The 16,378-nt window shown below is 40.3% G+C and overlaps 1 protein-coding gene across 18 annotated transcripts in view; it reads right to left on the bottom strand.

Annotated features, from left to right (window-relative positions):
* Nucleotides 1-16,378, bottom strand: part of LOC147343090 (uncharacterized) — a 466,920-nt gene that overhangs the window by 128,726 nt on the left and 321,816 nt on the right. The window contains exon 4 of one of the 18 annotated variants that reach the window (XM_086382522.1): nucleotides 2,086-2,220. The exons of 16 other annotated variants lie outside the window; for them this stretch is intronic. The gene's annotated coding sequence lies outside the window, so the exon portion shown is untranslated. Of the gene's footprint in view, nucleotides 1-2,085; nucleotides 2,221-16,378 lie in introns of those variants that run through there. One more of the 18 variants, XR_015157028.1, reaches the window with a different exon arrangement.

Below are 16,378 nucleotides of genomic sequence, written 5' to 3'. Positions count from 1 at the left end.
TTAAAAAACCTGCTTCTCACAAAAGGGAAGAGGACAATCTGAAATGCATCTGGGCATTTTATTAGTGATTTCTTTGTAAACCTCTGTGGGTATATATCCCCAGATATTAGCTATTTGTTACTCCAAGATAAAGTTGAAATGGAAAATAAATCATTAATAGAATCTACAAACATGGTTCTGATTGCTCAAACCTTCATAATAAATCCAAATCTCAAAAGTAATATGGGTAATGTTTAGGAAATGAGGTTATTACTCCCATTTTTAGGGATTTGGTAGCTTGATCTGAAACAACTCCAAATTTCTTTGGAAGCCTGTGTATATGTTAGTCACTCAGTTGTGTCCTACTCTTTGCGACCCCATGGATCCATCAGGTTCCTCTGTCTATGGGATTCTCCAGGTGAGAATGTTGAAGTGGGTTGCCATTCCCTTCTCCAGGGGATCTTCTCGACCCAGGTATCAAAACCTGGTCTTCTACATTGCAGGCGGATTCTCTACTGTCTGAGCCACCAGAAATGTAAGTGGGAAATTAACTCCCTCTTCCTTTCGTGGTGGGCCTCACTGGGTTGATGAAGTCCAGGAAGAAGCCTGCCCTTACTTTGAGGGTTGTGGCACAACCTCATAATTTAGAGCTATCAGAAGTCACAATGAGTGACAGTATGATATCTGGGGCTCATTCCTGAAGCATTTAGAACCAATTTGATTTTTACTGGGCTTCTTGGCACAAAGATACTTTGGAAGTTCTCATTTGGACATTTCAGTATTGGCTTTATGGGAATCTTAAAGTGTTTTAAGGATTGGATTGAAGAAATGAAAGAAATAAAGAATCTTATTTCTGCTTCTAATGTTGATTTTTCTGCCACGTGAATAGAGCTTTCATGGGGGGAAATGATACACAGTGTAGATCTGGGCCAGAAAAATTGGGAAGTCAATTATATTGTTGCATCTGGTTTCACGGGGGAAGAAGATGATGAGCTAGTTAATGACTATTGGGGAGAATGCCAGATTTGTAACATGCATCCACAAGTAATGATCGCATTGGTCATGTCATCTGAGCAAGGGCAGAAGCTTCAGCTATGAGCATAAGCCGATCACTTTTAATACTTGGCAAAATAATAAACTCAACACTTAAAAGCTTTTCAAATTATTTAACATCTTCAAGTATTCACCAAAACACCTATTATTCCTGCTAATGTAATGCCAATAGCAAGAAGTACCTCAGGACTAAATGAAGGCCATCCTGCTGCTGCTGCTAAGTCTCTCAGTCGTGTCCGACTCTGTTCGACCCCATGAATTGCAGCACGCCAGGCCTCCCTGTCCATCACCAACTCCCGGAGTTCACTCAGACTCACGTCCATCGAGTCAGTGATGCCATCCAGCCATCTGATCCTCTGTCGTCCCCTTCTCCTCCTGCCCCCAATCCCTCCCAGCATCAGAGTCTTTTCCAATGAGTCAGCTCTTCGCATGAAGTGGCCAAAGTACTGGAGTTTCAGCATTAGCATCATTCCCTCCAAATAAATACCAGGGCTGATCTCCTTCAGAATGGACTGGTTGGATCTCCTTGCAGTCCAAGGGACTCTCAAGAGTCTTCTGAACACCACAGTTCAAAAGCATCAAATCTTCGGTGCTCAGCCTTCTTCACAGTCCAACTCTCACATCTATACATGACCACTGGAAAAATCATAGCCATGAAGGCCATATACAGACAATTATCAAGTACATTTGGGATGCTCTGTTTAAGGGAATACTTGAAATGAAATAACTTGTGTCTCTTTGTATTGATACAATGTATCTTTCCCCCATACAATCTGAACAAGGATACCAACAAGGATGTGGAGTGGGTTGCCATTCCCTTCTCCAGGGGATCCAAGGATACCAATAACCTGTTTTCTCAGAAATAGCATTAATGACAACTTAAAAATGAAACTGTTATGTGTAGATACTAACTGCTTTGAGAAGACTCAATCCTACTCTGAGCAAACAAAAACATGTGGAAATTAAAGGCAGAATCTTATTTTTTTTTAATGAGATGGAAGGAAGCAGAGTATTTATTTAAAGCTTTATTATACATATACTTTCAAAGGAAAATGTTGAAACATGACAGTTCTCTACAAATAAAAAATGTTGGAGAAGTTTCAGAGAAAAGGAATTCTCCTGCATTGTTGGTAGGGATGTGAGTTGGTGCAGCCACTGTGGAAAACAGTATGGAAGTTCCTCAGAAAGCTAAAAAGAGAATTTTTATTGTATGATTCAATAATCCCACTCCTGGGCAAATATCCACACAAACTTCTAATCTAAAAAGATTCATGTGTCCCTATGTTCATAGCAACACTATTCACAAAGTCACATAGCCAAGACATGGAAACAACCTAACTGTCCATTGACAGGTGAATGGATACAGAAGATGTGGTACATTTATACAATGGAATGCTACTCAGTCATGAAAATAATGAAATAATGTCACTGCAGCAACATGGATGCAACCAGAGATTATCATTTGGAGTGAAACTAGTCAGAAAGAGCAGATATCATATGGTATCACTTATACCTGGAATCTAAAACATACACAGTGAAGCTATCTATGAAACAGAAACAGACTCACAGACAGAGAGAGCAGACTGGTGGTTGCCAAGGGGGATGGGTTAGCGGAAGAATGGAGTGGGAGGCTGGGGTTAGATGTAAGCTTTTATATAGAGAGAAGATAAACAACAAGGTCCTACTTCATAGCAGTGGCAGACTTTATTTTGGGGGGCTCCAAAATCACTGCTAATGGTGACTGCAGCCATGAAATAAAAAGACGCTTACTCCTTGGAAGGAAAGTTATGATCAATTTTCAGTAGATAGCATATTAAAAAGCAGACATTACTTTGTCAACAAAGGTCCATCTAGTCAGGCTATGGTTTTTCCAGTCATGTATGGATGTGAGAGTTGGACTATAAAGAAAGCTGAGCACTGAAGAAGTGATGCTTTTGAACTGTGGTGTTGGAGAAGACTCTTGAGAGTCCCTTGGACTGCAAGGAGATCCAACCAGTCCAGCCTAAAGGAAATCAGTCCTGAATGTTCATTGGAAGGACTGATGTTGAAGCTGAAACTCATACTTTGGCCACCTGATGTGAAGAACTGATTCACTGGAAAAGACCCTGATGCTGGGAAAGATTGAAGGCAGGAGGAGAAGGGGATGACAGAGGATGAGGTGGTTGGATGGCATCTCTGACTTAGTGGACATGAGTTTGGGTAAACTCCGGGAGTTGGTGATGGACAGGGAGGCCTGGGTGTGCTGCAGTCCATGGGGTCGCAAGGAGTCGGACACGACTGAGCGACTGAACTGAACTACTTCACAGCATGAGAACTATATTCAATATCCTATGATAAACTATAATGAAAAAGAATATAAAAAGAGAATGTATAAAAGTGCATAACTGAAACACTTTACAACAGTAGTTCATAAAACATTGTAAATAAACTATATTCAATTAAAAAAAGAAGACACTTGTTAGGATATTTTCAAAAATAGAGATGGTACAGACATACTGTGTAACCTACACTTTCTGTTTATGCAGTAAGCAATGATCGATGTTTCTTATTCCCTGTATTAAAGATCTGGACCATCCACTGTGTACTATGGCTCTTGCTTCTTGGATGTGCCTTGAGGAGGTGTCAGCTTTCCCACTGATTGCTTTGTTCCACTTCCTTGCTTTCTGAGAGAACTTAGCACAGTTAGCTTTCTGACTAAACTCAAGGAGATAAACTTTTAGAAACTTATCCTTCTTAGAAATTACTGTAATCAACTCAGAAATTACCATACATACTTGTTATTTAGATCTTCTTATTCAGATCTATTTTTAGGTCTTGTTAGTCAGTCCATGGGGTCGCAAAGAGTCAGGCACGACTGAGCGACTTCACTTTCACTTCTCACTTTTCATGCATTGGAGAAGGAAATGGCAACCCAGTCCAGTATTCCTGCCTGGAGAATCCCAGGGACAGAGGAGCCTGGTGGGCTGCTATCTATGGGGTCGCACAAGAGTCCGACACGACTGAAGCAACTGAGCAGCAGCAGCAGCAGTCAGCATATTTATAAACATATCACTATATCACTTTTAAAATATATTTTGTATTTGTCTAAAATTGGTTTCCTTTGTGATTTTACATATTTTATTTTATATATTTAAAGACCTTCTGAGAAAGTGGTCATAGGTCTCATCAGAATGCCAAAGGGGCCATGACACACGAAAGGTTAAGGACTCTGAGAGACTTTTTTTGCAATTTCCCTTTGTCTGAAGATGTTCTCCTCTTGTCTTTGTTTTTGGAATTTTATTTTTTTCTGGACGCTAAACTCTAAGTGGGCTATTATTTTCTTTCAGCATGTTTAATATATCTATCCATTTGTGTTCTGGCTTTAATGATTGCTATTGAGAAGTCAATGCTAATCTAATTGTTATGACTTTGAAGATAGTCTTCTTTTTAAAACCACTATTACGGTTTCTTTCTTTTTTCATTTTCAGTGAATTGGGTTTAGATGTATTCTTTTCTCTTTTATAAATCTGTTTGACTGCTTGAAGCTATGGCTTTATTCTTTCCATAGTTCTGGAAAAAATTGTTGAAAATTCTCTTCAAATTTTGCCTCAGCTCCATTATCTTATTTCTTTCCGGGACCTTCTCACTCTGTGCCCTGTCTTTCACTCTCTTCTGTATTTTATATCCTTTAGTGTGTGTGTGGGCATGCTAAGTCACTTTAGTCATGTCTGACTCTTTGCGACCCTATGGACTGTAACCCACTAGGATCCTCTGTCCATGACATTCTCCAGCAAGAATACAGGAGTGGGTTGCCATGCCCTTCTCCAATCCTTTAGTCTAACTTGTATTATTTGGTTATTTTTCTGGCCTATCTCCCAGTTGTCTGATTATTTCTTCAGCTGTGACTAATTTTCTATTACCATTGTCATTGAATTCTTAATTTGGGATATAATATTTTACAGTTTTAGAATTTCTCTTTGACTTATTTGCAAATCTGTTATGCCACAATTCCAGAGTCTTTGAGTCAGTTTTTTTTTTTTTTTACCCTTTCACTTTTTCTTTTCCAATTATATTTCCTTTCTCTGCATTAATCACAACCACACACGGATTAAAAAGTATAATTGAATTCTTCTTTTTAAAAATAAGTTTAAAATCATTGAGGCAACACATAGAATAGAACTTGGGTACTAGAACTTCTCTCCGGGCCTGTTTCCTTATCTGCAAAATGAGGGGGTTGGCAAAGATCAGTGGCTTCCAGAACTTGTTGGATTTTATAAGTTAGTAAAATTTCCAAAAATAACTTGTTATGTATTAAAGGGTTGTCAAATTTTTATGCTTTTAAATGAGGATATTAGCAAAACAAAGGTCACTATTATTTTAGAAAAGAATGGGCATTTCACACAAACAAATTGTATGAGGAGGGAAGAGGGAGGAGGGTTCAGGATGGGGAACACATGTATACCTGTGGCGGATTCATTTCGATATTTGGCAAAACTAATACAATTTTGTAAAGTTTAAAAATAAAATAAAATTAAAAAATAAATAAATAAAAAAATAAAATTGGAGTAACAGTGAAAAAAAAAAAAAAGAATAACAATCAGTTCTCCAACAGATAATCGGCTTGCATCTGCTGGGGTGCGTGCTTAGTCAGGTCAGAACTCTTTGGCACCCCATGGACTGCAGTCCACCAGGCTTCTCAGTCCATGAGATTTTCCCAGCAAGAATACTGGAATGGTTTGCCATTTCCCCCTCTGCAGGATCTTCCTGACCCAGGGATCCAACGGATGTATCCTGTGTCTCTTGCATTGGCAGGTGGATTCTCTACCACTGAACCACCTGGGAAGCCCCTTACATCTGTTAGATTGCCCTTATTTTTCTGCTGTCCAGTCCTCAGATCCAAGTTTTAGAACCAGACTAATTAAGGATATGAAGTTCCTTCCAGAATTTATATTATATGGCTTCTAAAATAAAGTGCTAAATATGTATAATTTTTAATGAACACAATAAAAGATTCATTAGAGAGATTAAGATGGTCTAAGTTTTATAGTAGAGACAGGATTCTCACTGGAACTGGTCTAGTTCAGCCTAAGAATGTCTTGGGGAGTTTTAAATATTCCCAAGTCTCAGGCCAGTTCCCTTCTGATTTAATTGGTCTGGGATGGAGCCTTGACAGGGATAGTTGTTTATGGTGCCCAGAAAACTCAAATGAACAGTGAGGGCTGAGAACCACTGTGGAAACCTTATGGGCTTTCAAATCAGAAGGTGTGAAATAATAAATAAAATGAAAAAACCCATAGAATGGGAGAAAATATTTGCAAATGATGCACCTGAGAATGGATTAATCTCCAAAATTTACAAACAGCTCATGCAGCTCAATATAAAAAAAAACAGACAACCCAATTAAAAAACGGGCAGAAGAACTACACAAATGTTTCTCTAAAGAGACATACAGATGGCCAAAAGGCACATGAAAAGATGTTCAACATGGCTGATTATTAGCAAAATGCAAATCAAAAGTACAATGATTTTCATACAACTACCTCACACTGGTTAGAATAGCCATCATAAAAAATCTACAAAAAACAAATGCTGGAGAGGGTGTGAAGACAAGGGAACCCTCCTACACTGTTGGTGGGAATATAAATTGGAACAACCATTATGGAGAACAGTATGGAGGTTTCTTAAAAACTAAAAATAGAGCTAACAAATGATCCAGCAATCTTACTCCTGGGCATATATCCAGAGAAAACTGTCATTTGAAAAGATACATGCACTCCAATATTCATTGCAGCGCTATTTACAATAGCCAGGACATGGACACAACCTAAATGTCAACCAACAGATTAACGGATGAAGATGTGGGAATGCTACTCAGTCATGAGATAGAATGAAATAATGCCATCTGCAGCAATATGGGTGAACCTGGAAATTATCAAACTAAGCAAAGTAAGTCAGGCAGAAAGACAAATATGATACCACTGATAAGTGCAATCTAAAAAAAGCAATACAAATGAACTTATTTACAAAACAGAAACAGAGAACGAACTTACAGTTATCGGGGGAAAGAGTGATCGAGGATATATTGGGAATTTTGGATTAACATATATACACTGCTGTATTTAAAACAGACAACGAACAAGAATCTACTGTATAGCACAGGGGACTTTGCTCAATAACTTAAATGAGAAAAGAATTTGAAAAAGAATGTTCAGTTGTGTCCGACTCTTTGCAACCCCATGGAGTGCAGCACACCAGATCTCCCTGTCCTTCACCATCTCCCAGAGTTTGCTCAAATTCATGTCTATTAAGTTGGTGATGTGATCCAACCATCTTGTCCTCTGTCATCCTCTTCTCCTCCTGCCTTCAATCTTTCCCAGCATCAGGGTCTTTTCCAATGAGTTGGCTCTTCACATCAGGTGGCCAAAGTACTAGAGCTTCAGCATCAGTGCTTCAAATGAATATTCAGGGTTGATTTCCTTTAGGATTGACTGGTTTGATCTCCTTGCAGTCCAAGGGACTCTCAAGAGTCTTCTCCAACACCACAGTTCAAAAACATCAATTCTTTGGCACTCAGACTTCTTTATAGTCCAACTCACACATTCATATATGGCTACTGGGCAAACCATAGCTTTGACTATATGGACCTTTGCAGGCAAAGTTAATGTTTCTACTTTTTAATACACTGTCTAGGTTTGTCATAACTTTTCTTTCAGAGAGCATGTGTCTTTTAATTTCATGGCTGCAACAGATACATATGTATGTATAACTGAATCACTTTGGTGTATATCTGAAACTAACTCAACATTGTTAATCAACTATACTCCAGTATAAAATAAAAATTAAAAAAAAAGAAAAACAAAAGAAATTTAGGCCTCACCCTATTGCTTATTCACTATGTGTATGATCAGGTCACTGAAGATGGTGGTTCTCTTGCTCTCTGTACATCCCTGCTTGACCAATCTGGGTTTCACCTACATTCCACTCACATGACCATCCAATCCTGTTAATGAGTAACAATCTTGCTGCCTGCCCCAGATGCTGATTTACTTGGTAACTGATTAGCCAATAAGTTCTCCTATAAATGGCAGCCTCCCCTTCCCTCAAGTAGCAAAGACTGCTGTTGTGTCTTGCCCGCTCAGCTCTGTCAGAGGTGATGGAGTATTATTGCTCCATGATCTTTTGCTTCTGACTTGTAAGATTCCCTATCCAATAAACCAAGAATGTTGTTATCACTGTCTCTGTGTTCTTTTTTCACTTTTGTGGCTGGGTAATTATGAGGCTCTGCTTCAGAGTACAGCTCAATACTATGCAAGCTTAGCAAGTTATTTATACTTTCTGGCCTTCAGTTTCCTCATCTGCAAAGTAAGGATTATAAAACATGTTTCAATGGATCAAATGAGATAAGACATGGAAATTCCTTTGTAAACTATAGAACCCTGTGTGATACAGGATGTAGGGGCAGAAACGCTAAAGAGAGCCTAGCATGTGTGGAACTGACAGAAGAAAGACAATTTGCTTATAATGAGAAATAAACAGTCAAAAAACAAAGATTAATTTGGTCTTCAGTGTTTGGCATAGAATTTTCAACTTAAAGCAGAAGTTTCACTATTCATTAGAGTATTGAAAATATTCATATATAACAGCTATGATCAGGTACATTTTAAAAATTGGGTTCCTACTGCAGTGATACTAAATGCTTTGCCTATGTTATTTATAATCCTCAAAATAACCCCACAAAATCTTATTATCATTTGACAAATGAGGATGCACCTCAGGTATCTTATCATTTAAAGGTTGTTGCTGCTGCTGCTGCTAAGTCGCTTCAGTTGCATCCAACTCTGTGTGACCCCATAGACGGCAGCCCACCAGGCTCCCCCGTCCCTGGGATTCTCCAGGCAAGAACACTGGAGTGGGTTGCCAGTTCCCTCTCCAATGCATGAAAGTGAAAAGTGAAAGTGAAGTCGCTCAGTCATGTCTGACTCTTTGCAACCCCATGGACTGCACCCTACCAGGCTCCTCCACCCATTTAAAGGTTACCTAGTGCATAAAGAGCAGAATCAAGATTTGAACTCAGGTCTTTCTGACTGACTCCTGTCCCCTTTGCATATGTGAGGACACAAGAATGGCAACTCAGTTCTGGTTTGGTCAATAGTGACTCTAACGCCTTATTTTGTAAGCTAAGTTGTCAGCTCTTAGAAGAGCAAAATGTCTCTTAAGCCAAATCATGCAAGCTAGGTGAAAATATGACCTGCAGATGGACCCAGCCCTGGAGTTTGCTGAGGCCAAGGTTTACAGGATAGAGCTGACCTCGATCGGTTAATCCTCCCATTAGGAGGATTTTCTCCATCTCATTCTCATGAGTTGCACTAGCAAATAAAACAAAATAAGAGGTTGTTTGGCAGCAGTTCAAACATGCCCCTTTCAGGTGTACTTGTGTTTTAACAGGGAATTTGTCAATCTAGAAATACATTCAGGACCCAAACATGAATCACCTGTTCTTCAATTTTAGAAACCATGGTCAGAAGCTGTGGAAGATATTTTAGGACAAAACACGTTTATTCAGAGCCTCTGGAACTACAATCCTGAAATGTACAGGAAAATGCACAATGTATTTCTATTAATATGTTTTATTAGAAGGAAAAAGGCAAGAAAGATGAGAAACGTTTCAGTACTGAGCAGTCAGGTTTCAGTGAAAGCAAGGGTGTCATCACCCCAATTTAAGATATAAGAGTAGTCACAGGAGTCTGAAGCCAGTGGTGGTCTAAACACAACTCAAACAGTGCTTGATACTCAAGAGTTAACCATTCAATCTCTCTCTCCACAAGCTGCTTCTTCCTGTTCTGCTGCCAGCTACCTTCCTTGACTCTCTCTACTTGTACTGGTGACCTTCTCTTTCTGAGATTTCCTACTTGGTACTACTTCAGTTTCTGCTTACTCTCACTGTAAATTCCATTCAAAATTTCCAAAATATGATCAGATTGATTTGAACAGTTACCATCTGGTATAAATGCCCCTGCTGGGCAGAAGTCTCGCAATAGATCACATCAAAGGGTGCAGACCACAGACAACTGTCTCTAGCTCAGATGTTAACTCCTGGTCAAACTGGGTATGATCAAGTTAGCTGGAACCCTTGATACAAAGTGGGGTGACTTTTGTTTTAAGAACCACCAAAAAAATGGATCAGAAGACAGGTACTCGGTATGAACTGTCAAATATACATTCCATGTAGACACCAGCCCGTTCCATCTACTTCCTACCTGATTACTGTTCAGATGTCCTACTGAACAGAGATGGGATTAGGACAAGGCAAGAGAGGCCTGGGTGTGAAATCTTAGGAGGTACTCATTTTCAGGGTCATGCAAGGGCAGAATCAATGCTTAAGAGTGAATTTCTCAGTAAAATTTGTACTCCAGACTCTTCATTTGCCTCACTCTAGTTCTTGGCCCTGCTATTGAGGGGAAGTTTCCTTTGTTTTTATTTCCCTTTACCATCTCTTACTTCAGTTTTAATGGTGTGTTTACTACTAATACTGGTATTTTTGAATATAAAAATCCATAGCAGTTCCAAAAACCTGTCCATAGGGTTGCATTTTCTATGGAGAGGAAGCATTTAGTAAGTCTTCCTAAATGAATCCTAAAGAAAAATAAATAAGCCACAGGTTTTATTTCACCTTAAAGTAATTTATTTCACCTTAAGGTAACAAAGGTTATTTAACAAACACAGATAGTTTGGAAATTTTGTCATCAATTTTGTTCCTTTCTGTATTGAAAGGAATATAACCAACAGCCCATGTAGTTATTTTTCTGAGCTGAGCTCCAGTGAACTGAACAAATTTGAACTCTCTTTCTGAGGTGAAGAATGAAATATCTTGTGGGTGGAGGGTCAACTATTTTTCAGAGAACAGGAAAACAAGGATACTTTTCCCCTGAGTGGATTGCTTAAAATTGGAATCATGTGGTATGCAACTAGAATTATTTGCATCAGGCTATAAGCTCTTGCCTGTATCTGTTGTGTTCCTACAGAGATGAGTCATTACATAATACTTTAAGTGGCACATCTCAAACACACTGAACTTGAAAATAAACCAAATGGCTATTACAGAGCATGCACTAAGGATAAATGACAATTTTCTTCCCTAGTAAATTAAATGTGGATTATAAAAGGTTACTTTGGTAAAAAAAAAAAATAATAATAAGACCTGTAGCAAATGCGACAACCAGATTCCCCTTGAGGAATTAAGTCCTCTAGCTGACAAGAGTATATTATCTGCTGAAAACGCAAGACTATGCCCCATTCAAGGAACTGCCCTGTTTACTGATACTGCTTTTCCCAAGCTTATGCCCCCTCCAAGGGAGCAGCTTACCTTCAGCAACTGGCTGAAGCAGGGTTATGAAAGCCTGAAACTTTTACATCTGTTACAAAAAGCTCTAAAGGATCATCCCATCTTCAGAGCATCCTGTAGGATCCAGGAGGGCATTGCAACTATCTCACATTTCAACTTCTCCCTCTGACCAATTCTTACCCTATACCCTCAAAGGTGTTGCTCCTACAAGCATCCCTCAAATTCCCACATGCAACCCTCAGAATTTCAGCATTTATTTTCTGGGGACCTGATCTGTGAAAACTGGAACCAGAAGCTACCCTAAGAGATTTTAGAGCTGAATAACTCCCTGGTTGAGCAGCAGAGAGAACTCCATCACGTGGTAGGTAGATGAGTAGTGCCTGACATGCTACAGAATACAACTGTTAATAATTAATTAGTACAGGATTGGGATGTGATAGTGGTAGAATAAAATGCACTAAGAGGCATAGCTCAGATGTATAAGAGATATGGGTTATGGTGTCCTTAGAACAGGGCTGGAAAAGTTTTTATACTCCCTCCCCCCCATCAATAAGTAGGAACTATGTCCTCTATCCCTGAGTTTGAATGTACTTTTGACTGCTTTCATCAATAAGATCAAGGCTGAAGTGATCCTATGTGATTTATGAGATTATATTATAAAAGGTTGGGTGCTTCCCAGGTGGCTCAGTGGTAAAGAATCCCCTTGCCAGTGAAGGAGACTCAGAAGACATGGGTTCACTCCCTGGGTCAGAAAGATGCCCTTGAGAAGGAAATGGCTACCCATTCCAGTTTTCTTGCTTGGAGGATCCTGGCAGGCTGAAGTCCACAGAGCCGCAAAGAGTTGGACACAACTGAGCACACACACACACACACATCATAAAAGGTCAGACAGCTTTTTCTAGACGTATTTACTCTTTTTTTCCCAAATGACAGATATTTATTTTTAATCATCTAAAGTGTAGGGTTCAGTGACAGTCTTGTTTATTCTTAAAACTTTGTGCCACCATGTAAAAATTCAGCTGACCTTGAGGCTGCCATGCTACGAGGGAGCCTGTCATGTGGGGAGGTCCCAGAACTCAGCTTTTGAGCTATCCTAGCCCAGGTACCCAATATATGGAGGCAGAAACTTCTAGATTAGGATTTCTCGAGCTCAGTACTATTCACACTTGAGGCCACGCAATTCTTCATTGGGAGGACAGTGCTGACACTGGAGGATGGTTAGCAGTGCCTCTGACCTTCGTCTGCTACTACTAGTAGTACTTCCTTTCCTGCAGTTGTGACATACAAAAACGTTTCTGACACTGCTGTATTCCATGGGGACAAAATTACCCCCAATTAGGAACCACTCCAGATAAATTTAGTTCTCAGCCCTTTGAGTGACCTTAAGCTATCTAATGGAGAAGGCAATGGCACCCCATGGCTTCCCTTGGTGGCTCAGATGGTAAAGAATCTGCCTGCAATGCAGGAGATGCAGGTTCAATCCCTGGGTCTGGAAGACCCCATGGAGAAGGAAATGGCTACCCACCCACTCCAGTATTCTTGCTTGGAGACTTCCACTGACAAAGGAGCCTAGAGGGCTACAGTTCATGGGGTCACAAAAGAGTGGACACGACTGAGTGACTAACACTTTCTTTTCACTACTTTGAAGCTACCTAAGCCTTCCCAGTATATATCCCAGATATCATGAATCTGAGAAAAGCAATTCCTTCCATGTCCAAATTTCCGCCCTGCAGAATCTGTAAATACACTAAAATTGCAATTTTATACCAATAATTTTGGGGGTGTTCTTTTTAAACACAGTATTAGATAACCTGTGCAAGAGAAAAAGAGTAGTTACAATGACTATGGAATTGGATGACTATATAGCTAGAGGCTATAGATAATGAAAATTGAGGATGTTTAATTACCAAATTAAAAAGTGAGTATGGAAGTCAGAGGTTCTTGTTGGCAACATATAAAGAGACTCTTCTCTCTGGAAAGCTGAGTCAGATCAGGTCCCAAATCTTAATTGCAAAAGTAGAAGAACTATAGAAGAAACTGAGTTCTCCAATTTGGCACATTTTCTGCACCAATGGCAGGGTTATATTTGGAGAAGTGAGACCCTGACACACGACACAGGGAAATCTAGGTTAATAGTCTAAAACATCTTGAATCCCCAGATTCTCCTTTGGGCCTGAAAAAGTGGACCAAACTGCTCTGCTAAAGCTCAATTCTCTCCACTGGCTGGAGTCCCCTGCCTTGTTTTCATTTTCACCCTTGGCCCCCGGGTGAATAACTCGCACTAAACCACCATTCAGTCCAGCTATGGAAGTGCATGGACTGATGAGAGAGAAAAGGGCTATTCTGTGAGGAGACACAGGTCAATGTGTGCAGCAAGAACTGAGAGAGAACGTATGAAACTCAATCCTGAGGATGCTGGATCAAGCAGGGAACAACATAAAGGCAGATAAGGGAGAGTTTATATAGGAGCACTTTTGAGTAATCCAGGAATTAGCACTCTGGAAAGTCCCCAAGGAGATGATGTTGATGCTGTCTTTGAAGGTGGCTGTTAGAAGTTTGGAGGAAGACAACATCAAGTAAAAAATGCCACACCCACCATGGCAAAAAATAGAAAAGACATCAAAGAGCTAAGGGTATTGTACCTGTTTGAGTAGATGTATCATCTATCAAGAAGAGGACAGATTTCCTCTTGGGCTCTAAAATCACTGCAGATGGTGACTGCAGCCATGAAATCAGAAGATGATTGCCTCCTGGCAGGAAAGCTATGATGAACCTAGACAGTATGTTGAAAAGCAGAGACATTGGTCTACCGAAAAATGTCCATATATAGTCGGGGCTATGGTCTTCCCAGTGATCACGTACAGTTGTGAGAGCTGGACCACAGAGAAGGCAGAGCGCGAAAGAATTGATGCCTTTGAACTGTGGTGCTGGAGAAGACTCCTGAAAGTCCCCTGGACAGTGTAAAGATCAAACCAGTCAATCTTAAAGGAAATCAACCCCGAATACTCATTGGAAGGACTGGTGCTGAAGCGCTAGTATTCTGATCACCAGATGTGAACACCCAACTCGTTGGAAAGGTCCCTGATGCTGGGAAAGACTGAGGGCAGAAGGAGAAGAGGACATCAGAGGATGAGATGGCTGGAGGGTATCACCGATACAATGGAAATGAACTTGGGCAAACTCAGGGAGATGGTGAGGGACAGGGAGGCCTGGCGTGCTGCAGTCCATGGGGTTGCAAAGAGTCAGACACAACTGGGCAAACGAACAACAAAAACAACAATCATGTAATTCAGGAAAATGCAACAGCCCACTATGTTCTGTAGAGGGCCCGGCAGATACTCCATTTGTCAACTTTATAAGGAATGCAGGCTTCCCAGGTGACTCAGTGGTAAAGAACCTGTTTGCCAAGGCAGGAGATGCAAGAGACATGGGTTTGATCCCTGAATCAGGAAGATCCCCTGGAGGAGGAAATGGCAACACACTCCAGTATTCTTGCCTGGAAAATACCATGGACAGAAGAGCCTGGCGGGCTACAGTCCATGGTGTTGCAAAAGAGTTGGACAGGACTTAGCAACTGAGCACCCATGCATAAGGAATGCACTAGTAAAAGGGGAACAGCATTGATGAAATGCCCAGTTATCTTCTTCCAGTGGCTAAGGCTGATGGTAAGAGACGTTGTGTAGAACTGCAGCCCTTGATAGCAATAAAATTGCTAAGAGAGTCATTTCTGAGCATGATTAGAACATTCCTAGCTTCCATTCAATCTCAGTAATAAAGAGTTACTGTAGGTATTATGTTACATAAAATGTCAAACTGTTTCATAAGCTATAAATGTTATTCATACAATGTCCAGGATTGTCATTATCAAGTTATGAGACTGAGCTATATTAACTCTGTATCTCTGTCAAATAACACGGTGTCTGGAATGTAGAAGGGGCTTAATAAAGGTTTATTGATCAGATAATTGTGAAAATTAATCATTAATATGCCAAAAATCTCAGGTATATAGATGACATGGGTTAAAATACTTATATTTAATATTAAAATTACCTTGACAACAATCGATTCACATGCTTACCACGATAGAGTCAGTTCAATTCAATAAAAAATTAAGTTACTGGACCACCAGGGAAGTCCTAAACAACAGGTCAGAGACTTTGAAAATCAATGCAGCTTGAAACGGCCATGAAGGCTTCCAAGAGGAAGTGGGATTAGGTTTGTGTTAAAATGACAAGAGAAGACACTAGGAATGGGTGAATAGGGAGTGATGGTGCAGAAGAGGTGGGGAACAGATGGTCAACTAGACTGAAAGCCTAGAAGCAATGTTGAGTTTGATGAACTTATGCACAGAGAGGAAACAGATTCCACCAGAATTTCTGATAGAGTGTAGGTTGAAGAGCAGTGGATGACTTACTATGGTAAGAAATGAGGAAGTTACTTATTAATACAATTTTTAAGTATTGGAGGTGGTCATGTACTGTTTCTAGCTCAAACATTTACCCCTGTCTCTACCCAATATTTCTAAGGCACCTCTACTCATTAAGATAAATGGTTCAGTGCATTTTAAGATTTTTCTGTATTTTTTTCCCTTTATGTGTGTGGTTTTTATGATGATGCTTAGTCCTATATTCTGGAGAAGGCAATGGCACCCCACTCCAGTACTCCTGCCTGGAAAATCCCATGGATGGAGGAGCCTGGTAGGCTGCATTCCATGGGGTCACTAAGAGTCAGACACGACTGAGCAACTTCACTTTCACTTTTCACTTTCATGCATTGGAGAAGGAAATGGCAACCCACTCGTGTTCTTGCCTGGAGAATCCCAGGGACAGGGGAGCCTGGTGGGCTGCTGTCTATGGGGTCGCACAGAGTCGGACACGACTGAAGCGACTTAGCAGCAGTAGCAGCAGCAGTCCTATAATCAGTTCAGTTCAGTTCAGTTCAGTCGCTCAGTCGTGTCCGACTCTTTGCAACCCCATGAAACGCAGCACGCCAGGCTTCCCTGTCCATCACCAACTTCCGGAGTTC

This window comes from Bos grunniens, chromosome 28 (genome assembly GCF_055505025.1).
Source record: "Bos grunniens cultivar Pamir isolate PY7600 chromosome 28, Bosgru_T2T1.0, whole genome shotgun sequence".
Lineage (NCBI taxonomy): Eukaryota > Metazoa > Chordata > Mammalia > Artiodactyla > Bovidae > Bos > Bos grunniens.
This window is presented reverse-complemented; position numbering and strand designations above follow the sequence as displayed.